The sequence below is a fragment of the Scyliorhinus torazame genome, chromosome 5, assembly GCF_047496885.1.
Source record: "Scyliorhinus torazame isolate Kashiwa2021f chromosome 5, sScyTor2.1, whole genome shotgun sequence".
Lineage (NCBI taxonomy): Eukaryota > Metazoa > Chordata > Chondrichthyes > Carcharhiniformes > Scyliorhinidae > Scyliorhinus > Scyliorhinus torazame.
In genome coordinates this window covers 97015371-97042147 of record NC_092711.1, presented here as the reverse complement: position 1 = coordinate 97042147, position 26777 = coordinate 97015371, and the positions used below count along the sequence as shown (strand labels likewise).

General features: G+C 48.1%; 2 long non-coding RNA genes across 2 annotated transcripts; one reads left to right on the top strand and one right to left on the bottom strand.

Moving 5' to 3' along the window:
* Nucleotides 1-14082: 14082 nt before the first annotated feature.
* On the bottom strand, nt 14083-17077 carry LOC140419090 (uncharacterized). The gene is made up of 2 exons (XR_011945522.1): nt 16454-17077; nt 14083-15931 (listed from the first exon to the last, which is right to left on the bottom strand). It is a non-coding gene; the product is annotated as an uncharacterized lncRNA (long non-coding RNA).
* A 438-nt stretch (nt 17078-17515) lies between these two features.
* On the top strand, nt 17516-26113 carry LOC140419094 (uncharacterized). The gene is made up of 2 exons (XR_011945529.1): nt 17516-18220; nt 24518-26113. It is a non-coding gene; the product is annotated as an uncharacterized lncRNA (long non-coding RNA).
* Nucleotides 26114-26777: the final 664 nt, after the last annotated feature.

Genomic DNA, 26777 nt, shown 5'->3' with positions numbered 1-26777 from the left:
TCATTCAGAGATCAGAGAAACCATCACCAGTTCCTCCACTGTCGCCCCCCCCCCCCCCCTCACCCCCCCCCCCCCCCCCCCCCCCCCCCCCGGGCAGGCCCCAGAGGGACAGTGAGAGTCCTGAACATTGTTGTACAGTCTGCTTGATATTTCCTATGAGCCTTTTTTTGGTCCATAGAATCCCTTCAGTGCAGAAGGAGGCTATTCGGCCCATCTGCACCGACCCTCCAATACGGCACCCCACTCAGGATCACTCCTCCACCCTATCCCCATAACCCCACCTAACCTTTGGACACTTGGGAAATCTTTTAGAATGGCCAGTCCATCTAATCTGCGCATCGTTGGACTGTGGAAGGAATCCGGAGCACCCGGAAGGAACCCACGCAGACACGGGGAGAAAGCACAAACTCTACACAGTCACCCAAGGGCGGAATCAAACCCCCCTCCCTCTGATCTCCAGTCAGCCTCTGTTCGAATGAAAAGAGCCCCAGTTTCTCTCATCTCTGCTGGTAACTAAAGCCTCTCTTCCCTGGGATCATCTCAGTGAATCTCTTCTGCACCCTCTCCATGACCTTGACATTCTTCCTGGTGTAAGGTCCCCAAAACCTGATCTAATATTCCAACTGCAGCCTAACCAATGATTTGTCCAGATTTACATGACCTCTGTCCTTTTGTACTCCACACCCAGAATTATAAAACCTTGGAACCCATGTGTTTTTTAAACACTTTATCAACTTGTCCCTCCACATTTAATGTATCTGAACTCCTTTTAGGGTTTTGGAGACATTAACATAACATGGATGAAATACATTGACATCCAATGTCTGATATAATGCGTGTTATGGGAGAGAGAAGTTTAGTCTGAGTTAGAAACCTCAAGCAGACGCTTCACTGCAGAGAGGTCACCTTGTAAACGCTGATAAGACATTCCTTCACTGCAGACAGGTCACCGTGGAAACGCTGATAAGACATTCCATTCCACAGAATCGACTCATTGGAAACTCTAATCGGATTGGGGAGAGGACAGAGTTTGTCTGTTATTAACCTCAACATAAACTTAAACCAGAGTGAATAATGGAACAGAGTAAATTCTAATGTGTGATGTTTATAGCTACAGTAATGGAATTATCAAAAATAATAAAATTAACAAGCAGGGTAGGTTAGGGAAAATGAGGAAATTACTGCTGGGAACTAAGAATGTGTCCTTGTAAATCACAGATTAGATAAATTCCTGCTGTCTTCCTCACTTCCTGAATGAACTGTGTTCCGTACTGGCCACCAAACCTCAGGAAAGATACATTGCACTTGATAACAGTCCAGTGCTGCGTCCAGCAGCATGGTTCAATTCCCGTACCAGCCTCCCCGAACAGGCGCCGGAATGTGGCGACTAGGGGCTTTTAACAGTAACTTCATTTGAAGCCTACTTGTGACAATAAGCAATTTTCATTTCATTTCATTTCTCTCCTGGTCACCGGGATCCTGTAGCACCGCCTCTGTTACGTCATCAAGATGGCCCCTCAGCCGCGCCGCTAAACAAAGATGGCGGCCGTGGAACTGGTCCTGACACCGGATAAAAGCTCTGCAGCTGCAAACGCGGGATTTTTTAATTAAAAAAAATGTTTATTCAGAATTTTGCAACAAAAATTTTCAACCATTCAAACCCCCTCCCCCGTAACAAAAAAGAAAAGAAAAGTTGCAGAGCAAGACATAAACATATCAATCCAACATAATACAGAACTTTGTACAATGGGTTCCTCCCGCACATATTGACTTTCCCATGTTTATGTTTTTCCTTTCTCAAGTGCCGCTAGGAAAAAACCCTTTCCCCGCCCACCCTTCTACCCCCCCCCCCCCCGAAAGAACCCCCCCCCCTCCTCTCCCTCCCTGGGTTGCTGCTGCTGCTGACCGACCTTCATCTAGATAGTCTATCCGCGAGATAGTCTAGGAACGGTTGCCACCGCCTGAAGAACCGCTGCGCAGACCCTCTCAAGGCAAACTTTATCCTCTCCAGCTTGATGAACCCTGCCATGTCGTTTATCCAGGTTTCCACACTGGGGGGCTTCGCGTCTTTCCACATTAGCAAGATCCTCTGCCGGGCTACCAGGGACACAAAGGCCAGGATACCGGCCTCTTTCGCCTCCTGCACTCCCGGCTCGTCCGCCACTCCAAATAGTGCTAGCCCCCAACTTGGCTTGACCTGGACTTTCACCACCTTAGACATAGTCCTCGCAACACCCCTCCAGAACCCATCCAGTGCCGAGCACGACCAGAACATATGGGAGTGATTAGCCGGGCTTCCTGAGCACCTCCCACATCTGTCCTCCACCCCAAAGAACCTACTCAGCCTCGCCCCTGTCATATGCGCTCTGTGAATAACCTTAAACTGTATCAGGCTGAGCCTGGCACACGAGGAAGAGGAATTAACCCTACTTAGGGCATCAGCCCACAGACCCTCTTCAATCTCCTCCCCCAACTCCTCCTCCCATTTGCCCTTCAACTCCTCTACCAGAGCCTCCTCCTCTTCTTTCATCTCCTGATATATCGCCGAAACCCTGCCTTCTCCAACCCATAGAACCGAAATCACCCTGTCCTGAATCCCCTGTGCCGGGAGCAGCGGGAATTCCCTCACCTGTCGCCTCACAAACGCCCTCACTTGCATGTACCTGAAAGCGTTTCCCGGGGGTAGCCCAAACTTCTTCTCCAGTGCCCCTCAGCTCACAAACGTCCCATCGATGAACAGGTCCCCCATTCTTCTAATCCCTGCCCGATGCCAGCTCTGAAACGCAAACGCGGGATTTGCAGGATCTTATTCCGGCCTTATGACCAGCAGGGAGTGTTAATGACGCCTTCACTCCCTCCCCACCCCGACTCCCGGCTCCATTCCTCCCTCCGCCTCACCGACTCTCACCGCCCCAAACAACCGATCCCGCACCTGCAGACCTCCTAGCAAAGTGACACTGCCCATGCTCCAGATACTGCCCAGCATTGTGTCTGAGCACTGGGCTCCTGTGGAGTGAATAGGGCACATTCACAGCCGCATGGAATGTTGGGTAAGAGCTGCACCATTGAAACTGCAAACAGAAAATACAAAATAACTTGGTTGCCAATTGTTAAAAATAATCGAACAAATTATTGTCAATGGATATTCAGCTATTCTCCATTTCTCAAAATGATTAAATGCTGCTCTTTTAAAAAATCAATTTTTTTTTAGTGTACCCAATTCATCTTTTCCATTTAAGGGGCAATTTAGCATGGCCAATCCACCTAACCTGCACATCTTTGGTTTGTGGGGGCGAAACCCACGCAAACACGGGGAGAAAGTGCAAACTCCCCACGGACAGTGACCCAGAGCCGGGATCGAACCTGGGACCTCAGCGCCGTGAGGCTGCAGGGCTAATCCAGGGCTAATCCACTGTACCACCGTGCTTCCCTAAATGCTGCTCTCCTGTGCAACAATGCAGAACTTAAGATTTTTTTCCCCCAATGAGTCCTTCCTCTCTCCTCCCCAGAAAATGCAAACTCTTGCTGGGTTCAATCCCAGAATCAGTTATTCCTCCATCTTCTTCCCTCCTGCTTGTGATACTGAATGTTCAATGTTTTCCAGAATGATCCAGCACAGATGGAAATCACCCACACATCATGTCTGCACTGACTCTGGACAAGAGCTACCACTTCTTCTGGTTAAATTCCATTTGCCACTGTTCTGCCCCCATATGACCAGCCCATCTGTATCATCCCATAATTTAAGGCTTTTGTCCTCGCGAGTTACCACGCCAACAATTTTCCATCTGCAAACTTATCGATCATACTTTCGCATATTTCAAGTCTTTGATTTTATATACCATTATTATTGGCGACTGACGATGTATCAGGATCTCCATCAGCACCTGAACCTGTGTTTCCTTCCTGTGAGACAAGCGAGAGCTTTAATAGCTCTGGAGAATCAATGCTGAAAAAGCTGGTCTTCTGGCCAAGGCTAATAACTGGATACTGCCTTGCCTGTCTCTGAATTTACCCGACTCCTGTTCACTCCCCACTTATGTTAAAAGCTTTGACTGTAATTACTGGGGAGACTTTTCTGCCCATCAGTCACTATCGTGACAATGTGCCCATCAAATTGCATCATTAGGGCGGATCGGTAGCACAGTGGTTGCTTCAGTGTCAGGGTGCTGCGTTCGATTCCGGCTTGGGTCACTGTCTGTGCGGAGTCAGCACGTTCTGCCCAAAAGACATGCTTGTTCGGCAAATTGGTCATTCTGAATTCACACGAACAGTCGCCGGAGTGTGGTGACTAGGGGATTTATTATTTTTTTTAAATATATTTTTATTCTACATTTTCACATTTTCCTTCAAAGATTTACACCCCACCCACAAACAGTAAACGGTAACAAATACAAAATCAATCCCCTTAACAATACCAACGATCCCACCCTCCCACCACCCCAAACAACGGCCCACCTGTCAATATATGCATCCAATAAACCAAACCCTCTCACGGTGGAAACAAAAAACAAAAGAGAAAAAGAAAAAGGAGTCCGGGACCGCCCATGGTCACCATTTACCTATAGAGTCCACTCCCCCCCCCCCCACTCAACACCATCCAGCCTCTGAAAGAGTCCCGTACATGATACCCAAGAGTTGTACCCCCCCCCCCCACCAACACCCCCCCCCCCCCCCCCCCCCCCCCCCGCCAAAGTCTTCAGCTCCTCCCGTCCACTGCCTCTTGTAAAACCCCTCCCCCCAACCTCGGTTCCTTCCCCCAACTTTCCACCCCGGCTAGACCACTCGGACCCTGTTCTGCCAGGCTCCGATGGCCACAGACCCTCCCCCCACCTCACTCTTGTTCACTGGCCGGCTTAAACTGGCCAGCGTGGAGGCCCCCGCCTGGGTCCCTTTCCCCCTTGCCCAGAGCCCTAGGAAAGCCCAGAGATCCCCTTTCAGCACACAAACCCCGCATATCCACCTGCACCACAAAGAGCCCTCATTTCGAGTGAAAGTCCCATCACTTCCCTTGTCCAAATATATACAACATTGGCTCCTTTATCCCCTCCACCCGCGCGCAGTGAAACAAAAAAGAAGAAAATACAGTCATGAGGTTACATCGGCACATGACCATTTCTCAATTTGTCAGTTCTGCCACAGTCCTTCTGCCTTCGCAAATTCCTCCGCTGCTTCCGCCGTTCCAAAATAAAAGTCCCTGAGCTTATAAGTCACCCTCAGCTTCGCTGGATATACAATGCCGCACTGCACCTTGCTAATGTACAGTGCCCTCTTCACCCGGTGAAGGCAGCCCGCCTCCTCTCCAGCTCCACTTAAAGTCCTGGTATACACGTATACCAGCTCCAGCCCACTGCACCACCCGCTTATGCTTGGCCCAACTCAGGACCTTCTCCTTCACACTGTACCTACGGAAGCACAGAGTCACTGCCCTTGGCGGCTCACTCGCCTTTGGTACAGGCCTCCACGACCGATGAGCCCGATCCAGTTCATATCGGGAGGGATCCTCCCCCTCCCCCAATAGTTTTGCCAGCATCGTGGCAAAATACTCAGTCGGCTTCAATCCTTCAACTCCTTCGGGCAGCCCTACAATCCTCAAATTCTGTCGCCTGGATTTGTTTTCCAGGTCTTCCATTTTTCCTCGCAGATCCTTGTTAATGTCCATCACCTTCCGCATCTCCTTCCCCATCGAGGCAAGTTGATCACCGTGCTGCAATAACGTCTCTTCCACTTCCTTCAGCGCCTCCCCTTGCTCGCGCGCCACTGCGCTCGTCACCGCCGTCATCACCGGGGAAATCACCTCCTCCACCAGCGCACTCAAAACCTCCCTCATCTCCTTCCTCACCGTCTCCATGCATTTCGCAAACTGCGCAAACTGCTTTTCGAATTCCGCAGCCATCACCTTAGTTATTCCTTCAGCCGTAAGCACTGTGGCCTCCCCTGGTACTCCAGCCTCCATTTTCTTGACAGACCCCGCGGTGACCTTTCCACTCCCCAACGGACTTTCAGCCGCTTTTTTCATGGCCGTTTTTTGGCTGGTCTTCGACATTCCCCTCCTCTGTACTGTCTCCCGACTTTTACTGCCTTCGCTGGCCCTAGGACCGGGCGTTAACCCCCGACAATGCCGTTCCCGAACGGGAGCCCTCCAACGCGCGGCTGCCTCCCGCCCGCCGTCAATGGAAGTCTGACTAGGGGATTTTAAAAGTAATTTCATTGCAGTGATAATGTAAGCCTACTTGTGACAATAATAAAGATTATTATACTTTTGAGTTCCAACACCTCAATGAAGTGGCGGAGAGGGATCTCTGCCAAAGATATGCACGTTGAGCAACAGCTTCTCCAATCGCAGAAAGACCACAAGAGAAACCCATGACTCGGCGTAGATATCATCCTCGAAATGAGGAACAGCCAGCAACATAACAACAGAGGAGGAGCAGGTCATGAAGGTAGGACAGTTAATTGGACTTTCTGCATTTGAGCAGTTCAGTTGGAATTCCATCCTTGCTGGGTGTTTTTCTGCTTGCTCAACAATCAATGGCCTTTTCCGGCTCAAATGATGAGGATTCCTCGTCCAACTCAACCATGACAGGAAGCTGCAGAAGAGTCAAACAGAGACTGGGAGATGCCCGTCTCACAGGGGTACAGCTCACTGTTGTGTTCAACCCAGCTGTTTACTTCTGTCAGTGAGAACTTAACAATGATTTCAGGACACCAACTTTGGTGAAAGCAGAACCAAGTGTCCTGTTAATCCCATCAAATACATAACAGATAGATTTCCATTGTCATAGGCAGTTTGGAATTCTTGATGTCGGCTGATCCCGTGTTTATTACACAGTATCTGCCTGTCTTTTGCTGCTTTCACATGAGGCAGTGTTCTCAGTGTTGGTTTTATGTTGTACATCAGGTTGGTTTTGCTTTTTGCTTCAATGACAGATGTCATCTCTGCTGAGTGGCTCTCAAACCACTCTGTGTTGTGGGTTCCACCTTTACCAAATGTTGCTGCTGCTGTGTCAGAAACGATTCAACTCAGCGACTTCCAAACTTCATCAATAACAATGTTGATTGATGAAGCTTTATTGATGTGTCTGTGAAATACTTTACTGTTTTGTTCAATGTGCTGTGATAATATAATGGAGCTCCCAATGTGAAGAATGTATATGTCAGAGAGAATTGTCAGCAAGGATTAATCAGCACGTTACAATTGGAGACGTTCATCAATGGAACCTTTCAGACACGGAATTGTAGATTTTACATCATAGAGCAATTTAGGATTCAAATAGAAGTTAATAATGTTATTGTACGCTAGTTTCTGTTGCGAGTTCTTGAATGAAGGGGAAAGATCCCAGATGGTGTTTGAAACAGGGACATTGCAACCCCAAAAATCAGGGAGGTATCCAGAACATTACAGTTCCGTCTGTTATTGGGTTGTTAATTTCACCAGAAACAAACCAAATATTATCAGACTAACAATCCTGGATGTGAGTAACAGCAACAATAACAACATAATCCAATCCCTGCAGTCACTTGTGAACTCTCTGGTGTGTCCACAGATTGTGTGACCGACTGAATCCCTTCCCACACATAGAGCGGGTGAACGGCCTCTCCCCAGTGTGAACACGCTTGTGTACGTTGAGATCAGATGAAGATCTGAAACTCTTTCCACAGGAGGTGCAGCTGAACGGCTTCTCCTCAGTGTGAACTCGCCAGTGTGGCCAAAGGCCGGATGACTGAGTGAATCTCTTTCCACAGACGGAGCAGATGAATGGTCTCTCCCCAGTGTGAACATGTTGGTGTGCAGTGAGGTCGAAAGACTGCTTGAATCTCTTTCCACAGTGATTGCAGCCGAACGGCCTCTCTTCAGTGTGAATTCGCTGGTGTAACACGAGGCTGGCTGACTGCATGAATTCCTTTCCATACACAGAGGAGGTGAATGGTCTCTCCTCAGTGTGAATTCTCTAGTGTGTCAGCAGGGCCGATAATTGAGTAAATCCCTTCCCACAGACAGAGCAGCTGAATGGCCTCTCCCCAGTGTGCTCTCGCTGATGTAATGAAAGGCCAGACGACTGAGTGAATCCTTTCCCACATACGGAGCAGATGAATGTCTTCTCCCAGTGTGAGTGCGTTGGTGAATCAGCAGGGTGGAGGACAGTGCGAATCTCTTCCCACACACGTAGCAGTTGAATGGTCTCTCCCCAGTGTGAATTCGCTGGTGTGACACAAGGCTCTCTGCCTTTGTAAATCCTTTCCCACACACAGAGCAGACAAACGGCTTCTCCCCAGTGTGACTGCGTTGATGGATTTCCAGCAGCATGGTTAATAGAATCCTTTACCACAATCTTCACATTTCCACAATCTTTCTGTGATGGTGGTCCCAGTGAGACTGCGTCGATGGATTTCCAGCCGGGATGGATAATTGAATCTCTTGCCGCGATCATCAGATTTCCACAGTTTCTCCATGGAGCTGGTGTCCTTGTGACTCTCCAGGTTGGACAATCATTGAAGCCTCGTCCACACAACACGTGTATGGTTTCTCCTCACTGTGAATGGTGTGATGTTTTTTCAGGCTGTGTAACTGGTTAAAGTTCTTTCCACAGTCATTTCACTGGAACACTCTCACTCGGATGTGTGTGTGGGTCTCGGTGTTTTTCCAGTCACACTGATGTTTGAAATCTTCTCCCACAGACAGAACAGAGAAACATTTCTCCTGCCACATTCAAAGGTCGATGATATTCAGGTCCTGAAGAATGTATCTGATTTTGACGTGATGTTTGATTTGATTTTCTGTCTGTAAATCCTCACCTAATCTCCTGGAAAATGATTTGAAAACAGTGCTGACTGTGAGTACAGGATAGAAATTGAGAACAGACAATTCTAGTTTCTGTGTAATATCCTTTTCCCAACCTGTCAATCCCAGTCTTTGTCTCTCAGAGTGTGAACCCTGTCCAAGATGGCAGCGGCTGGTTGCCTGGGTAACCCGGGCCACCGGGGCGGAAACCCCGTCTCCCTGATCCGCCCCGACTCCCACTCGCAAGTTGGCGGCCTGTGAGCCCGCTCCCTCCGGGCCTGTCACTGTGGGCTAAACAGGCCTCTTATTCGGGGCCTCAGGCCTACCCCAGAAGTTGATAAAGTTCCCAGTGCAGCCACGGTTTCCATTCCTACACTGTGCCCAAAATCTCCTCCTGAACCATCCGCTCCTCCTCACTCTCTCACCATGACTGACACTGAGCATGCTCAGAGCACACACCCACACTGCACCTGCGCATTGACCTCCTGCACTCATTGTTAGGGAACTTTCTGCAGCGCCGGGGATTCAGGGTGACTCAGCCGCCATAGAAAGCAATTAGTAAACAGGAAGATTCTTTTTCCCAGTCAGCAAAACAGAAGATCCACGGATAAGCAAGATGCTGGGCATGAAGCACAATGAGAGGTTCGGTTACTTTATTTAATACAGAAGCACATTATTCTGATAAGATATCACATAGACATAGACAGCACGCAGGCTGATCTCCAGTATGTACAGTATTTACAACACCTGGGACACGGTAAATCATCTCATGAAACCAGTGATAGATTTGTTTTCTGTTCATAATTGTGACTGGGTCACACTCACGATTCATGCAAAATGCAACTCCCCAGGATCATTGACCAATTCCCTCCAGATTTGTTTTCGCTCCAAGAATCTTGACATTTGCCTTAGTCTTTATCCAGCCATGTATGTTCAGCTCACACTGCCCGACAACCAGCCTCTCCTGCACTGGGGCACAGGGTTTCCATTATATCGAGAGGGAGCAATCTGCCTCTCCTGCATTGGTGCACTGCATTTCCCTTATATCACAGTGACATAGGAAGGTGACAGCACAGAGTGAAGGGACTCGACAAATTGTATCTGTGCCAACTTTCTGCAACAGTCACAATCCCCTGTCATTGGCCCTGAACTCTGCAGATATTTTTCTCCTCAAAAGATACGAACAGATGAGCAAGGAGCTGGAGTTGGCTATTCAGCCCAGTCTGCGCCGCCATTTAATAAGGTCATGGCTGATCTGATAGTCACAGATAGTTGTCCAATTATTTTCACGGCATCAACTGAATCTGCCTCCACCACATTTTCGAGCAGTGCATTCATGATCCCACATGCAGCACAGAATGTTTTTCTTCTCATCAGCATTGCTTCTTTTTATAATCACTTTAAATGAATGCCCTGTGTTTATAATCTTGCTCGAAATATGACTTACTAGGACAAACGTCTATTGCAGATCCTTAGGTTTTTCAAAAAATATTTTTTATTCTCCTTTTTCATTTTCTCCCAAATTTGCACCCACCAACAATAAACAATAAGCAGTAACGAAGATAATGTTGATCCCCAAATCAACAACAACAATCCCATCCTCCCACCAACCCACATACCGTTTCCCACCCCCCCCACCCCCGCCCAATACAGAACAAAGAAAAGTACAGCACAGGAACAGACCCTTCGGCCCTCCAAGCCCGTGCCGACTATGCTGCCCGTCTAAACTAAAATCTTCTACACTTCCGGGGTCCGTATCCCTCTATTCCCATCCTATTCATGTATTTGTCAAGATGCCCCTTTAACGTCACTATCGCCCCTGCTTCCACCACCTCCTCTGGCAGCGAGTTCCAGGCACCCACTACCCTCTGTGTAAAGAACTTGCCTGTATGTCTCCTCTAAACCTTGCCCCTCGCACCTTAAACCTATGTCCCCTCGTAATTGACCCCTCTACCCTGGGAAAAAGTCTCTGACTATCCACTCTGTCTATGCCCCTCATAATTTTGTAGCCCTCTATCAATGTTCGATGTTATCCAATTCTTGAAAGTGCATAATGAATAACGCCCATGAATTTTTGAACCCCTCCATCCTTCCCCTCAGTTCAAACTTAACCTTCTCAAGAGTCAAGAATTCCAACAGGTTCCCCCCACCACGCCAGGGCACAGGGTGGAGAGGTGATCTGCCTTCGGGCGATCAGCGAGACGAAGGCTACAACAGCTGCCTGCGCACCTGTTTCCAACCCCGGCTGGTCCAACACCCCGAATATGGCCTCCCGAGGGCCCACGCCCAGTTTCACATGCACCACTTTAGAGATTACCCTAAAAACCTCCTTCCAATAATCCTGCAGCTTTGGACAGGACCAAAACATATGAACGTGATTTGCGCCCCCACCCACACACCACCTCGGGGCACAAGAGATTCAATGCTTTTGCTTTTTCAAAGCTTTTCTCTTGCTCAGTGCAAACAGTCCCATTGCATTTTTCTCCTTGTAACCTGTCTTAGATTCCTCTTCATCTCCCCATCAAGCTCAGGGGAATTAGCATCATCTGTAATAGCAGGTTGTAATTATTCAAGGCTGGTTCCCTGTATTGCAAACAATCTCATACTGATCATTGGACGGTTAAAACACTGGATGGTTAAAACTGCTCACAGTCCCGCAGGGATAGGTTTACTTGAATTTCGGCAAAACTGTGGACCTAACCACAGTAATAGTCAAGTTGGTTAGTGTGAGGAAAAATTTCCATCTGATTGGACTGGAAGTGACTGCGAGTGTGTGGGTGCTTCTGTGTGTCTGTGAGTGTGTGGGTGCTTCTGTGTGTGGGTGCTTGTGTGTATAAGTGTGATGGGAAACCTGCAAACTACATAATTGCAGTTGGATCAAACCTAGGACCTCGATGCCGTGAGGCAGCAGTGCTAACCACTGCACCACCGTGCTACCTTTGAATGGTAACAGTATTAACCTCCTCCCTGTCCTATCCTCGTTATTGTAATGGGGAACAATACTTGTTTTAATGGTGCCATTTCCTGTCTGCCAGTTATTCCTTGATAATAATAATCTATTGTCAGAAGTATGAAGTTACTGCGAAAAGCTCCAAGTCGACACATTCAGGCGCCTGTTCGGATAAGCTGGTACGGAAATTGAACACACACTGCTGGCCTTATTCTGCATGACAAACCAGCTGTCTAGCCCACTGAGCTAAACCAGCCCTTGAAGTCAGTCTTTGAATGTTTGTAGATTGAACCATCTTGTTGCCACATTTCAGCAACAAATGTTGAAATGTTTGCTCCACACCCACAGGGTTTCACCTGTCTAAAGCCACAGAAAGGTCCCGGTTCCTCCTGGGGTTTGAGACAAATCAGGGTAGCACAGTGATTTGAGACAAAAGGCGGCACGGTAGCACAGTGGTTAGCACTGTTACTTCACAGCACCAGGGTCGAGATTAGGTCACTGTCTGTGCACACACTGCACGTTCTCCCTGTGTCTGCGTGGGTTTCCTCCAGGTGCTCCGGTTCCCTCCCACAAGTCCTGAAAGACATGCTCATGAGGTGAATTGGACATGCTGAATTCTCCCTCTGTGAACCTGAAGAGGTGCCGGAATGTGGAGACTAGCGGCTTTTCACAGTAACTTTGTCGTAGTGTTAATGTCAGCCTACTTGTGACAATAAACATTATTCAAAAAATCAGCTTTCAAAATGATTCAAACTTTCAGCCAATGAGGGACATCTGGACTCAGCCCCGCCTCTCATTCATACGGATTGGTTGGAGGACCAGCCGTTCCAGTTTGGTCCTCCAGCCCGCAACTCTTCCTATTGGTCCATACCTGCCGTCAATCAATCCCCAGGCATTATGAGCCGGAGCAAACCCTTCACAATCATTGTTAGCTCTCTGGTTTGCAGCTGTGGGGCTTCTCCCTCCCTCCCGGGAACAGGCCCAGGTTAACGGGCACCATCCTGCTTCAGACACTGGAGGATGGTTCACATCAGAGGATGGGGAGGGGGGATAATAAATAAGAGCTGACACTTTGCACTCAAATCAATGAGGACTCTGATCTCTGGAAAGAAAGGAAACCCTGGGAGGTGGGCGGGGAGGATTCACAAATATCCGCTGGAGGCCCCAAACCCCCAATAAGACCCATTGATTTTATTGTCAGTCTGCAGATGGGGGCTGGAGAACTGAACCCAGGCAGAGGAGAGGGAGGGAGAAAACTGGGAGTGGAGGAAAGAAATGGTGCAGATGGTGAGATGGGTTTGGTTCTCATCACAGAAAGAAGGGAGAGTGTGTGAGATGAGAATTTACAGCTTTGGGTAATTGGAAGAAAACATTGAAAGTGGAATTGACTGACCCGAATTTTGTACAAGGTATTCAAGAGGAAAATTTGCAGATGACAAACTCAAACCAAACATCACATTGAGAGGTAACAGTTATTCGATTCATTAGGACTGGAAAAACATTGGCCTCTGAATGTGGAAGGAGCAATGTTAAGTCTATTCTGCCCATGGGAAAAGATTTCAAATATTATTGTGACTGGAAACGTGCCGATACACACACCCAAGTGAGAGTGTTCCAGTGAACTGACTGTGAAAAGAGCTTCACCCAGTTCCACAGCCAGCAGAAAGATCACACATAGGGTAAGTCAGTGGGAAATATTTGGCAGATAAAGTATAATTTTTGAAAAAAAGTGAAGTTGTCCCGTGTTGGGAAGAATAATAATTTAAATAGAGATTGCAGAATACCACAGTGGAGAAGAATCTGTGTGTCCTTGTACACGAACCACAAATGTATTTATTACCTCACACTCCTCCAGATTGATCTCCATTTGCTTCTTTGCTGCCCAGCTGATCAGTCTACCGATATCTTCCTGTCGTCTACAACTTCACTGTCAACCACAACACTGCAAATATCTCAACCATGTCCCGATGTTAAAGTCTAAATCATTCATATATAACACACAAAGCATAGAATCTTGTCCTGAACAATCCAGAACTCCGCTGGAAACAGTCTTCCAGTCACAAAAATACCACTGGACCATTCCCCTTTGCATACGGTGGCACAATGATTAGCACTGCAGCCTCACGGTGTTGAAGTCCCAGGTTCGATCCCGGCTCTTGGTCACTCTCCGTGTGGAGTTTGCACATTCTCCCCGTGTTTGCGTGGGTTTCGCCCCCACAACCCAAAGATGCACAGTCTAGGTGTATTGGCCACACTAAATTGTCCCTGAATTGGAAAAAAATGAATTGGGTACTCTAAATTTATATAAAAAAAGAATAAAACAAATAAAGATACATCAGATACTCACCAATCAGTTTTTTCCATTATCCTGAAGTGACCTTATTTTTATTGGGAGTTAACTGAAGTGTGTTCCTAACCCCTCATTATCTAAATTTCCATTTACCACTTTTCTGTCCATCTAACCCAGTCCATGGCTTTCTCCCTCATTGTCTCAAACACATGAGCAACTTTTGTATAATCCTGGTGCATACATTTCAGTCTAAATCATTGATATATACCGGAAAACTGTGGAGCCCCACTGGAAACAGACGTCCAGGCATCATTCAGTCCTGGATGTGACTAACAGCAGCAACAACAGCTGAATCCAAACCCTGCTGTTGCCTGTGAACTTGCTGATGTCTGTGCAGGTTGTTTGACTGAGTGAATCTCCTCTCACGCAGGGAGCAGTTACACAGCCTCTCCCCAGTACCGCTCCCACGTGTGGGCCACACGGTAACACAGTGGTTAGCACTGTTGCTTCAAGGCTCCAGGGTCCCAGGTTGGATTCCCGGCTTAGGTCACTGTCTGTACGGAGTCTGCACATTGTCCCAGTGTCTGTGTGGGGTTTCCTCCGGGTGCTCCGGTTTCCACAGTCCAAAAATGTGTAGATTAGGTGGATTGGCCATGCTAAATTGCCCGTAAGTGTCCAAAAAGGTTAGATGGGGTTATGGGTTAGGTTGGAGGTATGGGTTTAAGTAAGGTACTCTTTGCAAGGGCCAGTGCACTCGATGGGCCAAATGCCCTCCTTCTGCACTGTAAATTCTATGATTCTGTTTCAGTGTGAACTCGCTGGTGTTTCTGCAGATTTGGTTTACTTTTAAATCTCTTTTCACAGTCAGAACATTTAAAAGGTTTCTGATCAGTGTGAACAAGTTGGTGTGAAGTCAGGTGGGATGGCAGAGTGAACTTCTTGTCACACACGGGGCAAGTGTACGGTCTCTGCCCAGTGTGAGCTCGCTGGTGTTGCAGAAGCTGGAAAGAACAAGTGAATCCCTTCCCACAAACGGAGCAGGTGAACGGCCTCTCCCCAGTGTGAGTGCGTTGATGTTTCAGTACATCCTTTCTGCTTTTAAAGCTCTTCTCACAGTCAGCACATTTAAACGGTCTCTGGTCAGAGTGAACCTGATGGTGAGTCCGAAGATTTGATAAAGAATTAAATCCTTTCCCACACACGGAGCAGGTGAATGGCCTCTCCCCAGTGTGAGTGCGTTGATGTGTCAGTAAATCCTTTCTGCTTTTAAAGCTCTTCTCACAGTCAGCACATTTAAAAGGTCTCTGATCAGTATGAACAAGTTGGTGTTTCAGGAGATTGGGTGACTGAGTGAATCCCTTCCCACACATGGAGCAGGTGAATGGCCTTTCCCCAGTGTGAATACGTCGATGAGTTTCCAATTCAGACGGGGAATAGCATCCCATCCCACAGTCCCCACATTTCCACGGTTTCTCCATGGTTATTGACAGGTTATCAGGTGTAGGTGGGATGCAGATTTGAGGTCACTATCAGATCAGCCGTGATGTTATTAAATGGTGGAACAGGCTCACGGGGCTGAATGTCCAATTGCTGCTTCTTGATTCCTTTGGTGCGAATGTCCTTGGCTCTCCAACTTGGATCATCAGTTGAAGCCTGAGTACGGTGTCTCCCTGATGTAAATGCTGCAATTTAATTTCATGCTGTATGATTGGTTAAACCTCAGTTCCAGCTAACTGTGGAGAATTACTCAGATGTCTGTGTCTCGGTGCTTTTCCAATCACAGTGATTTTTGAATATTTTCCACAAAGACAAAACAGACAAACATTTCTCCTTCCACGTTGAAAGGCCGGTCCTGATGAATCAAGTGACTGTGTCAGATCTTGACATGATGTTTGCATCTGCAAATATTCTGTAAAAGGAGATTATGTTGAATTACTGTGAATATATAAGACACAAACAGGCCATTCTGTCACAGATTCTGCTGCTGTCCATACGCGGCACACATCTCCGACTGTCACACCTATCAAATCTCAGCCTTTCAGCTGATTTTCGGTTCCATTTTCTCTCATGTGCTTGTCCAGTTTCCTTTTGAAAACATCTCAGCACTTTCCTCAACTCCTTTCCATGGTAATGAGTTGCACATTCTAAACAAGTGAGTGAATAAATTATTTTGTATTGCCTCATTGGATTTATTCGTAACTATCTTGTATTCATGACTCGTTGTTTGTTGATGGTCCCTGGGTTTGGACTCTCTCACATCGCCCTTCTCCAAACTACTGATAATGTTAAATATTTCTATTAGGTCACTGCTGAATTCCTTATTTTCGATAGAAAAAAGGCCCCACTCCATTTAATCTTTCCTGAGAGCTGTAATATCATGTTTCAAAATTCATCACTGTCAATGCAGGATAGAAACCGCAAAGAGACAAACCTTTCTGTTGGATTGAGTTTGTTCTGTGTAAATTCTCCACTTCTAACCCCCTGTAAAAGGAGTTTACAAAAACCATCAGTCAGTCCAGGATCGAAATTCTGAAAGAGATAATTCTAGTTTCTCTGGCATATTTTTCCCTCTCCTGTTCCCCCAAAACTGTAAATCCCCGTCCCACACACTCTCCCTCCTCCCTGGGCATTTATTTTCTCCACTCCATTTTCTCCCTTCCTCTCCTCTGCCTGGGTTCAGTTCGCCAGCTCCTGTCTGCAGACTGACAATAAAATCAATGTGTTGTATTGGACGTTTGGGGCCTCCAGCGGGTGTTTGTGAATCCTCCCCGCCCACCTGCCAGGGCTTCCTTCCTTGCCAGAGATCAGAGTTCTCATTGATTTGAGTGCAAAGTGGAAGCTCTTATTTCTTGTCCCCCTCCTCTGATGTGAACCATCCTCCAGTGGCTGAAACAGGATGGTTCCCGTTAACCTGGGCCTGTTCTCGGGAGGGAGGGAGAAGCCCCGCAGCTGCAAACCAGGGAGCTGACAATGATTGTGAAGCCATGATGTGGAGATGCCGGCGTTGGACTGGGGTGAGTACAGTAAAAAGTCTCACAACACCAGGTTAAAGTCCAACGGGTTTGTTTCAAATCACTAGTTTTCAGAGCACTGCTCCTTCCTCAGGTGAATAACCAGGTGTCATTCACCTGAGGAAGGAGCAGTGCTTCGAAAGCTAGTGATTTGAAACAAACCCGTTGGACTTTAACCTGGTGTAAGATTTCTTGCAATGATTGTGAAGGGTTTGCTCCAGCTCCCAATGCCCGGGGACAGATTGACGGCAGGTTCGGACCAATGGGAAGAGCTGGAGGACCAATCGAGAGCGGCTTGTCCTCCAACCAATCAGAGTGAATGGGAGGTGGAGCAAAGCCGGGTTCTCGCTCACTACGCATGCGCACGGTCGCATACTTCGTCCACCTGGGCCTGTCTGCGGGAAAAGCCCGAGCAGCTTTCGCCGGTTCAACTGCTGTATCCAAGTTTCGCATTCGGGGCTTGGGGCCTGCGCAGGGTGTTTATGAAGCCTCCCGACCCATCCGCCGGCTCCATCCCTCCCTCATGCCTCACCGCGGGGGATATGACCGACTGCGCATTTCCACCGGACCGCCGGAAACCTGAGTTGTCATCGGCACTGCGCATGCTCCAACTCACGTGGGAGACCGTGGTTCAGCCCCGCCCCTCATGCGCTCCGATTGCTTGGAGGACCAGCTGCTCCGCTCGGTCCTCCAGACCTGCCCCTCTCGTCCTATTGGTCCAGAGCTGCCGTCAATCATCCACTGGGCATTGTGAGCCGGAGCATGCGCAGTGCCGATGCTGGACTCGGCCGGGAGGTTTCACTGAAACTCGATGGAGGCTCCAAACCCCAATAAGAAGTTTCCGGGCCCGGGTTTGCATCGAGCGGGGGGACAGCTGCGGCCTGCTCCCGGTGACAGGCCTGAGTTAACGGCCGCCGTCTTTATAGAGGTTGCAAACCCGCAGGGGGCAAAACATCAGAGATAGAGTTTGTTGTGAAACCAATGGGATTTTGTAAAACAGGAGGTCAGGGTTACAGTCAACAACAACAACTTCTATTTATATAACACCTTTAACATCAGAAATCATCCCAGTCAACTTCACAGGAACATTATAAAACCAAGTGAGACACCCAGAAACAACAGGAGGTATTAGGGCAGGTGACCAAAAACTTGATCAAAGAGATGAGTTTTAAAGAGTCTGAAAGGAGGTAAGTGAGGTGGAGACGGGGAGGTTTAGGGAGGGAATTCAATGCTTGGGGCCGAGGGAACTTAAAACCATGGCGGAGTAATTAGAGTTGGGAGTGTACAAGAGTCCAGGATCAGAACTGTACAGATATCTCAGGGGGTTGTGGAGCTGGAGGAGATGACAAGACACAGGGAGAGATGAGGCCATGGAGGGATTTGAAACAGGCTGAGAATTGACTGGGAGCGAATGCAAATCTCAGAGCACAGGGATCATAGGGGAAAGGAACTTGCTGTGTATTAAGACATGGGTAGCAGGGACTTCCGGGTGCGGCGATGACCAGCTGAGTCGCACGTTTCGGCAGCTCCCTGTGAAACGGACTTTTGGGCTCTTGATAGGAGCCCCAACGGCAATTTTAACGGCTGAAAACACCGTGCGGTAAACCAGAAGGGTGTTCCCCCTGGACACGGATGGAAAAAGGAGAGGAAAGTGGCCGGATTGCAGCGGATCCTTTGGAACAACGGCAAGGAAGGCAAGCAGAAACCAAGATGGCGTCGGAAGGTGGCAGTTTCATATGGGGCCCTGAACAACAAGAGTTTTTGAAACGCTGCGTGGAGGAGATAAAAAAGGAAATGAAGAAAGAGTTGTTGGCCCCGATATTACAGGCGATTGAAGGGCTGAAAGAGGAACAAAAGACCCAGGAGCAGGAGCTTCGGGTCGTGAAGGCGAAAGCAGCAGAGAATGAAAACGACATACAGGGCCTGGTGGTGAAGTCGGAGATACAGGAGGCACACCAGAAACGATCTGTGGAGAGGTTGGAGGCACTGGAAAATAACGCAAGGAGGAACAACTTGAGGATTCTTGGCCTTCCTGAAGGTGTGGAGGGGGCGGACGTCGGGGCATATGTGAGCACGATGCTGCACTCGTTAATGTGAGTGGAGGCCCCGACGGGTCCGTTGGAGGTGGAGGGAGCATACCGAGTTATGGTGCGAGGACCGAGAGCAGGAGAAGCTCCCAGAGCCATAGTGGTGAGATTTCTCCGTTTTAAGGATAGAGAAATGGTCCTTAGATGGGCGAAGAAAACTCGGTGTAGTAAATGGGAGAACGCGGTGATCCGCGTCTATCAAGATTGGAGTGCGGAGGTGGCGAGAAGGAGGGCGAGCTTTAATCGGGCCAAAGCGGTACTTCACAAAAAAAAGATAAAGTTTGGAATGCTGCAACCGGCAAGACTGTGGGTCACATATCAAGGGAGGCACCACTACTTTGAGACGGCGGATGAAGCGTGGACTTTTATTGTAGAAGAAAAATTGGAATGATTGGACTACGAAAATGAACGTTTGGACAAAGTGGTGGGACGAGTGGGGGGGGGGGGGGGGGGGGGGGGGCGAAGAGGGATTGTATGATTAATCCTGCGGTATGGTAACTTTTCTTTCTCCCACAGGTGGTGATGGGGGGAGGTGGGGAGGGAGAGGAGATGGGGCGTTGGCCATGGGAGGCGGGGCCGAGGGAGAGGCGCGGGCTTGGTTCCCGCGCTATGATAATTATGGCGGGAATAGAGAAGCAGGAAGGAGGGGGCACCGCACGGGGCGAGCCGTGATCACGGGGGGAAGCCGAGGTCAGCCAGAGTTTGCTGACTTCTGGGAGCAACATGGGGGGAGTAATTACGCTAGCGGGGGGTCTAGCGGGGGGGGGGGGGGGAGGGGGGAATTACTGGGTTGCTGCTGCTGGGGAAAGGGGGGAGTGGGTGCGGGAAAGGATGGGCGGGGGGGCACCGTCTGGGAGAAATACAGCCGCGTGGGAACTGGGCGAGAAGCTGGAAAAAGATGATGGCTAACCGGCAAGGGGGGGGGGGGTGGGAAGCCCCCCAACTCGGCTGATCACGTGGAACGTGAGGGGGCTTAACGGGCCGATAAAGAGGGCACGAGTACTCGCACACCTTAAGAAACTTAAAGCAGATGTGGTCATGTTACAGGAAACGCACCTGAAACTGATAGATCAGGTTAGGTTGCGCAAAGGATGGGTAGGGCAGGTGTTCCATTCGGGGCTGGATGCGAAAAACAGGGGGGTGGCTATATTAGTGGGGAAGCGGGTAATGTTCGAGGCAAAGACTATAGTGGCGGATAACGGGGGCAGATACGTGATGGTGAGTGGCAAATTACAGGGAGAGATGGTGGTGTTGGTAAACGTGTATGCCCCGAATTGGGACGATGCCAATTTTATGAGGCGAATGCTAGGACGCATCCCAGACCTAGAGACCGGAAAGCTGATAATGGGGGGAGACTTTAACACGGTGTTGGAACCAAGGCTGGATAGGTCGAAGTCCAGGACTGGTAGGAGGCCGGCAGCAGCCAAGGTGCTTAAGGATTTTATGGAGCAGATGGGAGGGGTGGACCCGTGGAGATTCAGTAGACCTAGGAGTAAGGAGTTCTCGTTTTTCTCCTATGTCCATAAAGTCTATTCACGCATAGACTTTTTTGTGTTGGGTAGGGCATTGATCCCGAGGGTGAGGGGAACGGAATATACGGCTATAGCCATTTCGGATCATGCCCCACACTGGGTAGACTTGGAGATAGGGGAGGAAACAAGAGGGCGTCCACCCTGGAGAATGGATATGGGACTAATGGCGGATGAGGGGGTGTGCTTAAGGGTGAGGGGATGCATTGAAAAGTACTTGGAACTCAATGACAATGGGGAGGTTCAGGTGGGAGTGGTCTGGGAGGCGTTGAAGGCGGTGGTTAGGGGGGAGCTGATATCAATAAGGACACATAAAGGGAAGCAGGAGAGTAAGGAACGGGAGCGGTTGTTGCAAGAACTTTTGAGGGTGGACAGACAGTATGCGGAAGCACCGGAGGAGGGACTGTATAGGGAAAGGCAAAGGCTGCATGTGGAATTTGACTTGCTGACCACAGGCACTGCAGAGGCACAATGGAGGAAGGCGCAGGGTGTACAGTATGAATATGGAGAGAAGGCGAGCAGATTGCTGGCACACCAATTGAGGAAAAGGGGAGCAGCGAGGGAAATAGGGGGGGTGAGAGACGAAGATGGAGAGACGGAGCGGGGAGCGGAGAGAGTGAATGAAGTGTTCAAGACATTTTATAAAAAATTGTATGAAGCTCAACCCCCGGATGGGAGGGAGAGAATGATGGAGTTTTTGGATCGGCTGGAAATTCCCAAGGTGGAAGAGCAGGAAAGGATGGGATTGGGAGCACAGATCACGGTAGAAGAAGTGGTGAAAGGAATTAGGAACATGCAGACGGGAAAGGCCCCGGGACCGGACGGATTCCCAGTTGAATTTTACAGAAAATATTTGGACTTGCTCGCCCCGCTACTGACGAGGACCTTCAACGAGGCAAAGGAAAGGGGACAACTGCCCCCGACTATGTCAGAAGCAACGATATCGCTTCTTTTAAAGAAGGAAAAGGATCCGCTACAATGCGGGTCCTACAGACCAATCTCCCTCCTCAATGTAGATGCCAAGGTCTTGGCCAAGGTAATGGCAATGAGAATAGAGGAATGTGTCCCGGGGGTGGTTCATGAGGACCAAACTGGGTTTGTGAAGGGGAGACAGCTGAACACGAACATACGGAGGTTGTTAGGCGTAATGATGATGGCCCCACCAGAGGGTGAAACGGAGATAGTAGTGGCGATGGATGCCGAGAAAGCATTTGATAGAGTGGAGTGGGATTATCTGTGGGAGGTGTTGAGGAGATTTGGGTTCGGAGAGGGGTATGTTAGATGGTTGCAGCTGTTGTATAGGGCCCCAGTGGCGAGTGTGGTCACGAATGGACGGGGATCGGCATATTTTCGGCTCCACAGAGGGACAAGGCAGGGATGTCCTCTGTCCCCATTACTGTTTGCACTGGCGATTGAGCCCCTGGCGATAGCGCTGAGAGGTTCCAAGGGATGGAGGGGAATACTTAGGGGAGGAGAAGAACACCGGGTATCTTTATATGCGGATGATCTGCTACTATATGTGGCGGATCCAGCGGAGGGGATGCCAGAAATAATGCGGATACTTGGGGAGTTTGGGGATTTTTCAGGGTATAAATTGAACATGGGAAAGAGTGAGCTGTTTGTGGTGCATCCAGGGGAGCAGAGTAGAGAAATAGAAGACCTACCGTTGAGGAAGGTAACAAGAGACTTTCGTTACCTGGGGATCCAGATAGCTAAGAATTGGGGCACATTGCACAGGCTAAATTTGACGCGGTTGGTGGAACAGATGGAGGAAGATTTCAAGAGATGGGACATGGTAGCATTGTCAATGGCAGGGAGGGTGCAGGCAGTTAAGATGGTGGTCCTCCCGAGATTCCTTTTTGTGTTTCAGTGTCTCCCGGTGGTGATCACGAAGGCTTTTTTCAAAAGGATAGAAAAGAGTATTATGGGTTTTGTTTGGGCCGGGAAGACTCCGAGAGTGAGGAAGGGATTCTTACAGCGTAGTAGGGATAGGGGGGGGCTGGCACTACCGAGCCTAAGTGAGTATTATTGGGCCGCTAATATTTCAATGGTGAGTAAGTGGATGGGAGAGGAGGAAGGAGCGGCGTGGAAGAGATTAGAGAGGGCGTCCTGTAAGGGGACCAGCCTGCAGGCTATGGTGACAGCCCCATTGCCGTTCTCACCAAGGAACTATACCACGAGTCCGGTGGTGGTAGCTACACTGAAGATTTGGGGACAGTGGAGACGACATAGGGGAAAGACCGGAGCACTGGGGGGGTCCCCGATAAGAAACAACCATAGGTTTGCCCCGGGGGGAATGGATGGGGGATATGGAATGTGGCAAAGAGCAGGTATAACGCAATTGAAAGATCTATTTGTGGATGGGAAGTTTGCGAGTCTGGGAGCGCTGACCGAGAAATATGGGTTGCCCCAAGGGAATGCATTCAGGTACATGCAATTGAGGGCTTTTGCGAGGCAGCAGGTGAGGGAATTCCCGCAGCTCCCGACACAAGAGGTGCAGGACAGAGTCATCTCAAAGAAATGGGTGGGGGACGGTAAGGTGTCGGATATATATAGGGAAATGAGAGACGAAGGGGAGACTATGATGGACGAACTAAAAGGGAAATGGGAAGAAGAGCTAGGGGAGGAGATTGAGGAGGGGATGTGGGCAGATGCCCTAAACAGGGTAAACTCGTCGTCCTCGTGCGCCAGGCTAAGCCTGATTCAGTTTAAGGTATTACACAGGGCACATATGACTGGAACACGGCTCAGTAAATTTTTTGGGGTGGAGGATAGGTGTGCGAGGTGCTCGAGAAGCCCAGCGAATCATACCCATATGTTTTGGTCATGCCCGGCACTACAGGGGTTTTGGATGGGGGTGACAAAGGTGCTTTCGAAAGTAGTAGGAGTCCGGGTCGAACCAAGCTGGGGGTTGGCTATATTTGGGGTTGCACAAGAGCCGGGAGTGCAGGAGGCGAAAGAGGCCGATGTTTTGGCCTTTGCGTCCCTAGTAGCCCGGCGCAGAATATTGCTAATGTGGAAAGAAGCCAAGCCCCCGGGGGTGGAGACCTGGATAAATGATATGGCGGGGTTCATAAAGTTAGAGCGGATTAAGTTCGTCCTAAGGGGGTCGGCTCAAGGGTTTACAAGGCGGTGGCAACCGTTCGTCGAATATCTTGCGGAAAGATAGATAGGGGAGAACAAAGAAGGCAGCAGCAGCGGCCCAGAACTTGGGGGGGGGGGGGGGGGGGGCGTGGGGGGGGGGGGGGGGGGGGGGGGGGTGTGGCCTGAGACAAGGCAGTTGCCAATTAGGGCTAGTTTTTTTTTATTTTTGTTATTTAATATTTATTTATTTGTTGTTGTTTTCTTTTGTTCTTGTTTAAATAAAAAAGGTCATTATTATCTGTATTGTTATAATGTTGTGTAAAGGATGCACAATGTCCTGTGTTGGTTGACCAAAAATTTTCAATAAAATATTATTTAAAAAAAAAAAAAAGACATGGGTAGCAGACTTTTGGATGGCTTTAGGTTTACAGAGGTAGAATGTGGGAGAGCAGCCAGGTGTGTAATGGAATTGTCGAATCGGGAGGTGACAAAGGCATGACCGAGGTTTCAGCCCCAGGCGCGCAGACACAGGATAGAGGCTGGATAATGTAACGTAGGTGGAAACAGGCAGTCTTAATGATAGCACAGACATGAGTCCAAAGATGTGCAGGTTAGGTGGATTGGCCAAGTTCGGCACGTACGGGCACGGCCTCAACCGAGACCTTGGATTCATGTTGCATTACATTCACCCCCCACCATCTGGCCTGGGCTTGCAAAATCCTACCAACTGTGCTGGCTTGAGACAATTAACATCTCTTTAACCTGTGATTATCCCTCTCTCCAGTGACACAGTCTGGACCTGTAAAGATTCAATTACCTGCAAAGACTCGCATTCAAAGTACCATCTTGCATCAGTGACTTTGTCTAGAGATGTGGTTGTGGAACCCACCTCCTTATTCACCTGAGGAAGGAGCTGCGCTCCGAAAGCTAGTGATTCGACACAAACCTGTTGGACTTTAACCTGGTGTTGCAAGACTTCTTACTGTGCCCACCCCAGTCCAATGCCAGCATCTCCACATCTAGACTAGTGAAGCAGAGAACCAGGCTGAAGCTCTGGGGAACGGGGTTCCACACGGCAGATCAACTCAGCAACTCAATTCAAGGGCAATTCAGGATGGGTGTAAATGAATAATGAAAATGTCAATCATGTAACTTTTCCACACACGGAAATGAATGGGGTTTGATAATGTTTCTGTGCGGTTTTAAACCGAGGGCCTTTAAGCAAACATGATAATCACTACACCACAGAAACAGGGAACAGCGCTTAGTGCACTGACCGAGAATAGTAAACAGTGCGTCCTTATTGCACTGAAGAACCTTCTATTGTGGGAGTACAATTTGACTGAAAATTAGGCACTTGGCGGAAAAATTAGAATCATAAAATGGCACAGCACATTAGAAAACCATTCACAACTAACATGTGTGAACTCTGACTGCGATTCCTGCCAGTCTCAATCACAGTATTTTGCAGGGTATCATTTGGAACTTTGCGGGTGTAAGATAATGCAATCGCTTAACTATTGAACAATAAATAACAATGATACAACTTATCTGCAAATTTAGATGAGTAACATCAGTAATGTTTTGAATAATAATAATATGGGACATTTGGTGTGTGAGGGGAACATGATAACCAGTACACTGAAAAAACAGCTGATTGGCAATGAGCCCATTGGACTGGAGTTTGGAAAATATGTTGTGTTATCTGTACAAATGATAAAAGTCGAATAAAAATATAGATTGAAAAAGAGCAAATCAATTAGTCTCAATGTCCTTCTCTCTGTGATCTTGAAGTTTCTCTATTCCGATTATTCTTCCAATTTGCTTTTGAAAAAGGAGTTTCTGCAGAATTCTTGCTCAGTTTGATTTAATGAGAACGTTCCTCTGGTCCAATGACCAGAAGATTTGGACATGAAGATGGTGTAGTTTACAATATAAACATTACATACCATGCAATTGGTTTCATATTGAATTTACAAAAGTGTATTTTTTTGCTGAAGCATCTTGTCATTATTTCTGAGTTGATAACAGAATCTAATTACATTTGATCTACATCCTGTTTACAGAGTCTGTCTATTAGTAAAGCTTAACAAAGCCCTCTGGCGACCACTTTGTTGAAGTAGTTTACTTTATTAGATTTCAAATGAATTATGAAATGTAGAAATGTCCATCCAGCAAATATTTCCTCTCATTCAGTAATAACATCATTCTTACTTCGAAAAACATCAAACAATTTTACTCAGTATTTATTGCATTACTCAAAACTTGATATTATTTGATATTTATGTCCTCATCTGAAATTGAGACTCTCTGAAATATACAACATTGAATTGCAAACATGACTGACAAAGAAAATAAATCGAATCATTGGGTAATACAAGTTCTGTTGAGTTCATTTGAGATTGGCCATGTCAGTTTTTAAACACAATCAAATATCTTCACAGGCAGGAGATTAAAGAATGATAAGTTTATTATATTTGACCCTCTTTGTTCTGGGTATGAAACATTCCGCAGCCTAAATCCCGTTCAGGGGTGACAGCAAATCCACACTGAGCCTGGATTTCCTCATCTCCCTGAGTGGCTTTTCCTGTTTCTCCATCAGGAAGGCCGAATTTTTCAAAAATGTGGTTCAGTGAAATCTCTTTCATTTCCTCTAATTCAGTTACAAAATTGTTCGTGTCTGTCTATATGAGCACACATTACCATTAAATGTGTTCTGAATGGTGATTAAAATATTTATCTGCTTCTACAAAGCCATTAAATTCTTTTGCGAACTGAGCAAACTGCCAAGATCCGCACTTTATTTTTTCATGTATGGAACGATCTGGACTGTACGCAGAACAATACTTTTCACTGTACCTCGATAATAAGTCAAATCCAAACCAAGAGACAGTTTCTTACTCATCTTCAAATTGAACAGTCTTCTTAAAAATTATTCATTCATGGGAGGTGGGCATCACTGGTTGGGCCAGCATTTACTGCTCATTCCAATTGCCCTTGAACTGCGTGTCTTGTGAGGCTATTTCAGAGGGCACTTACAAATC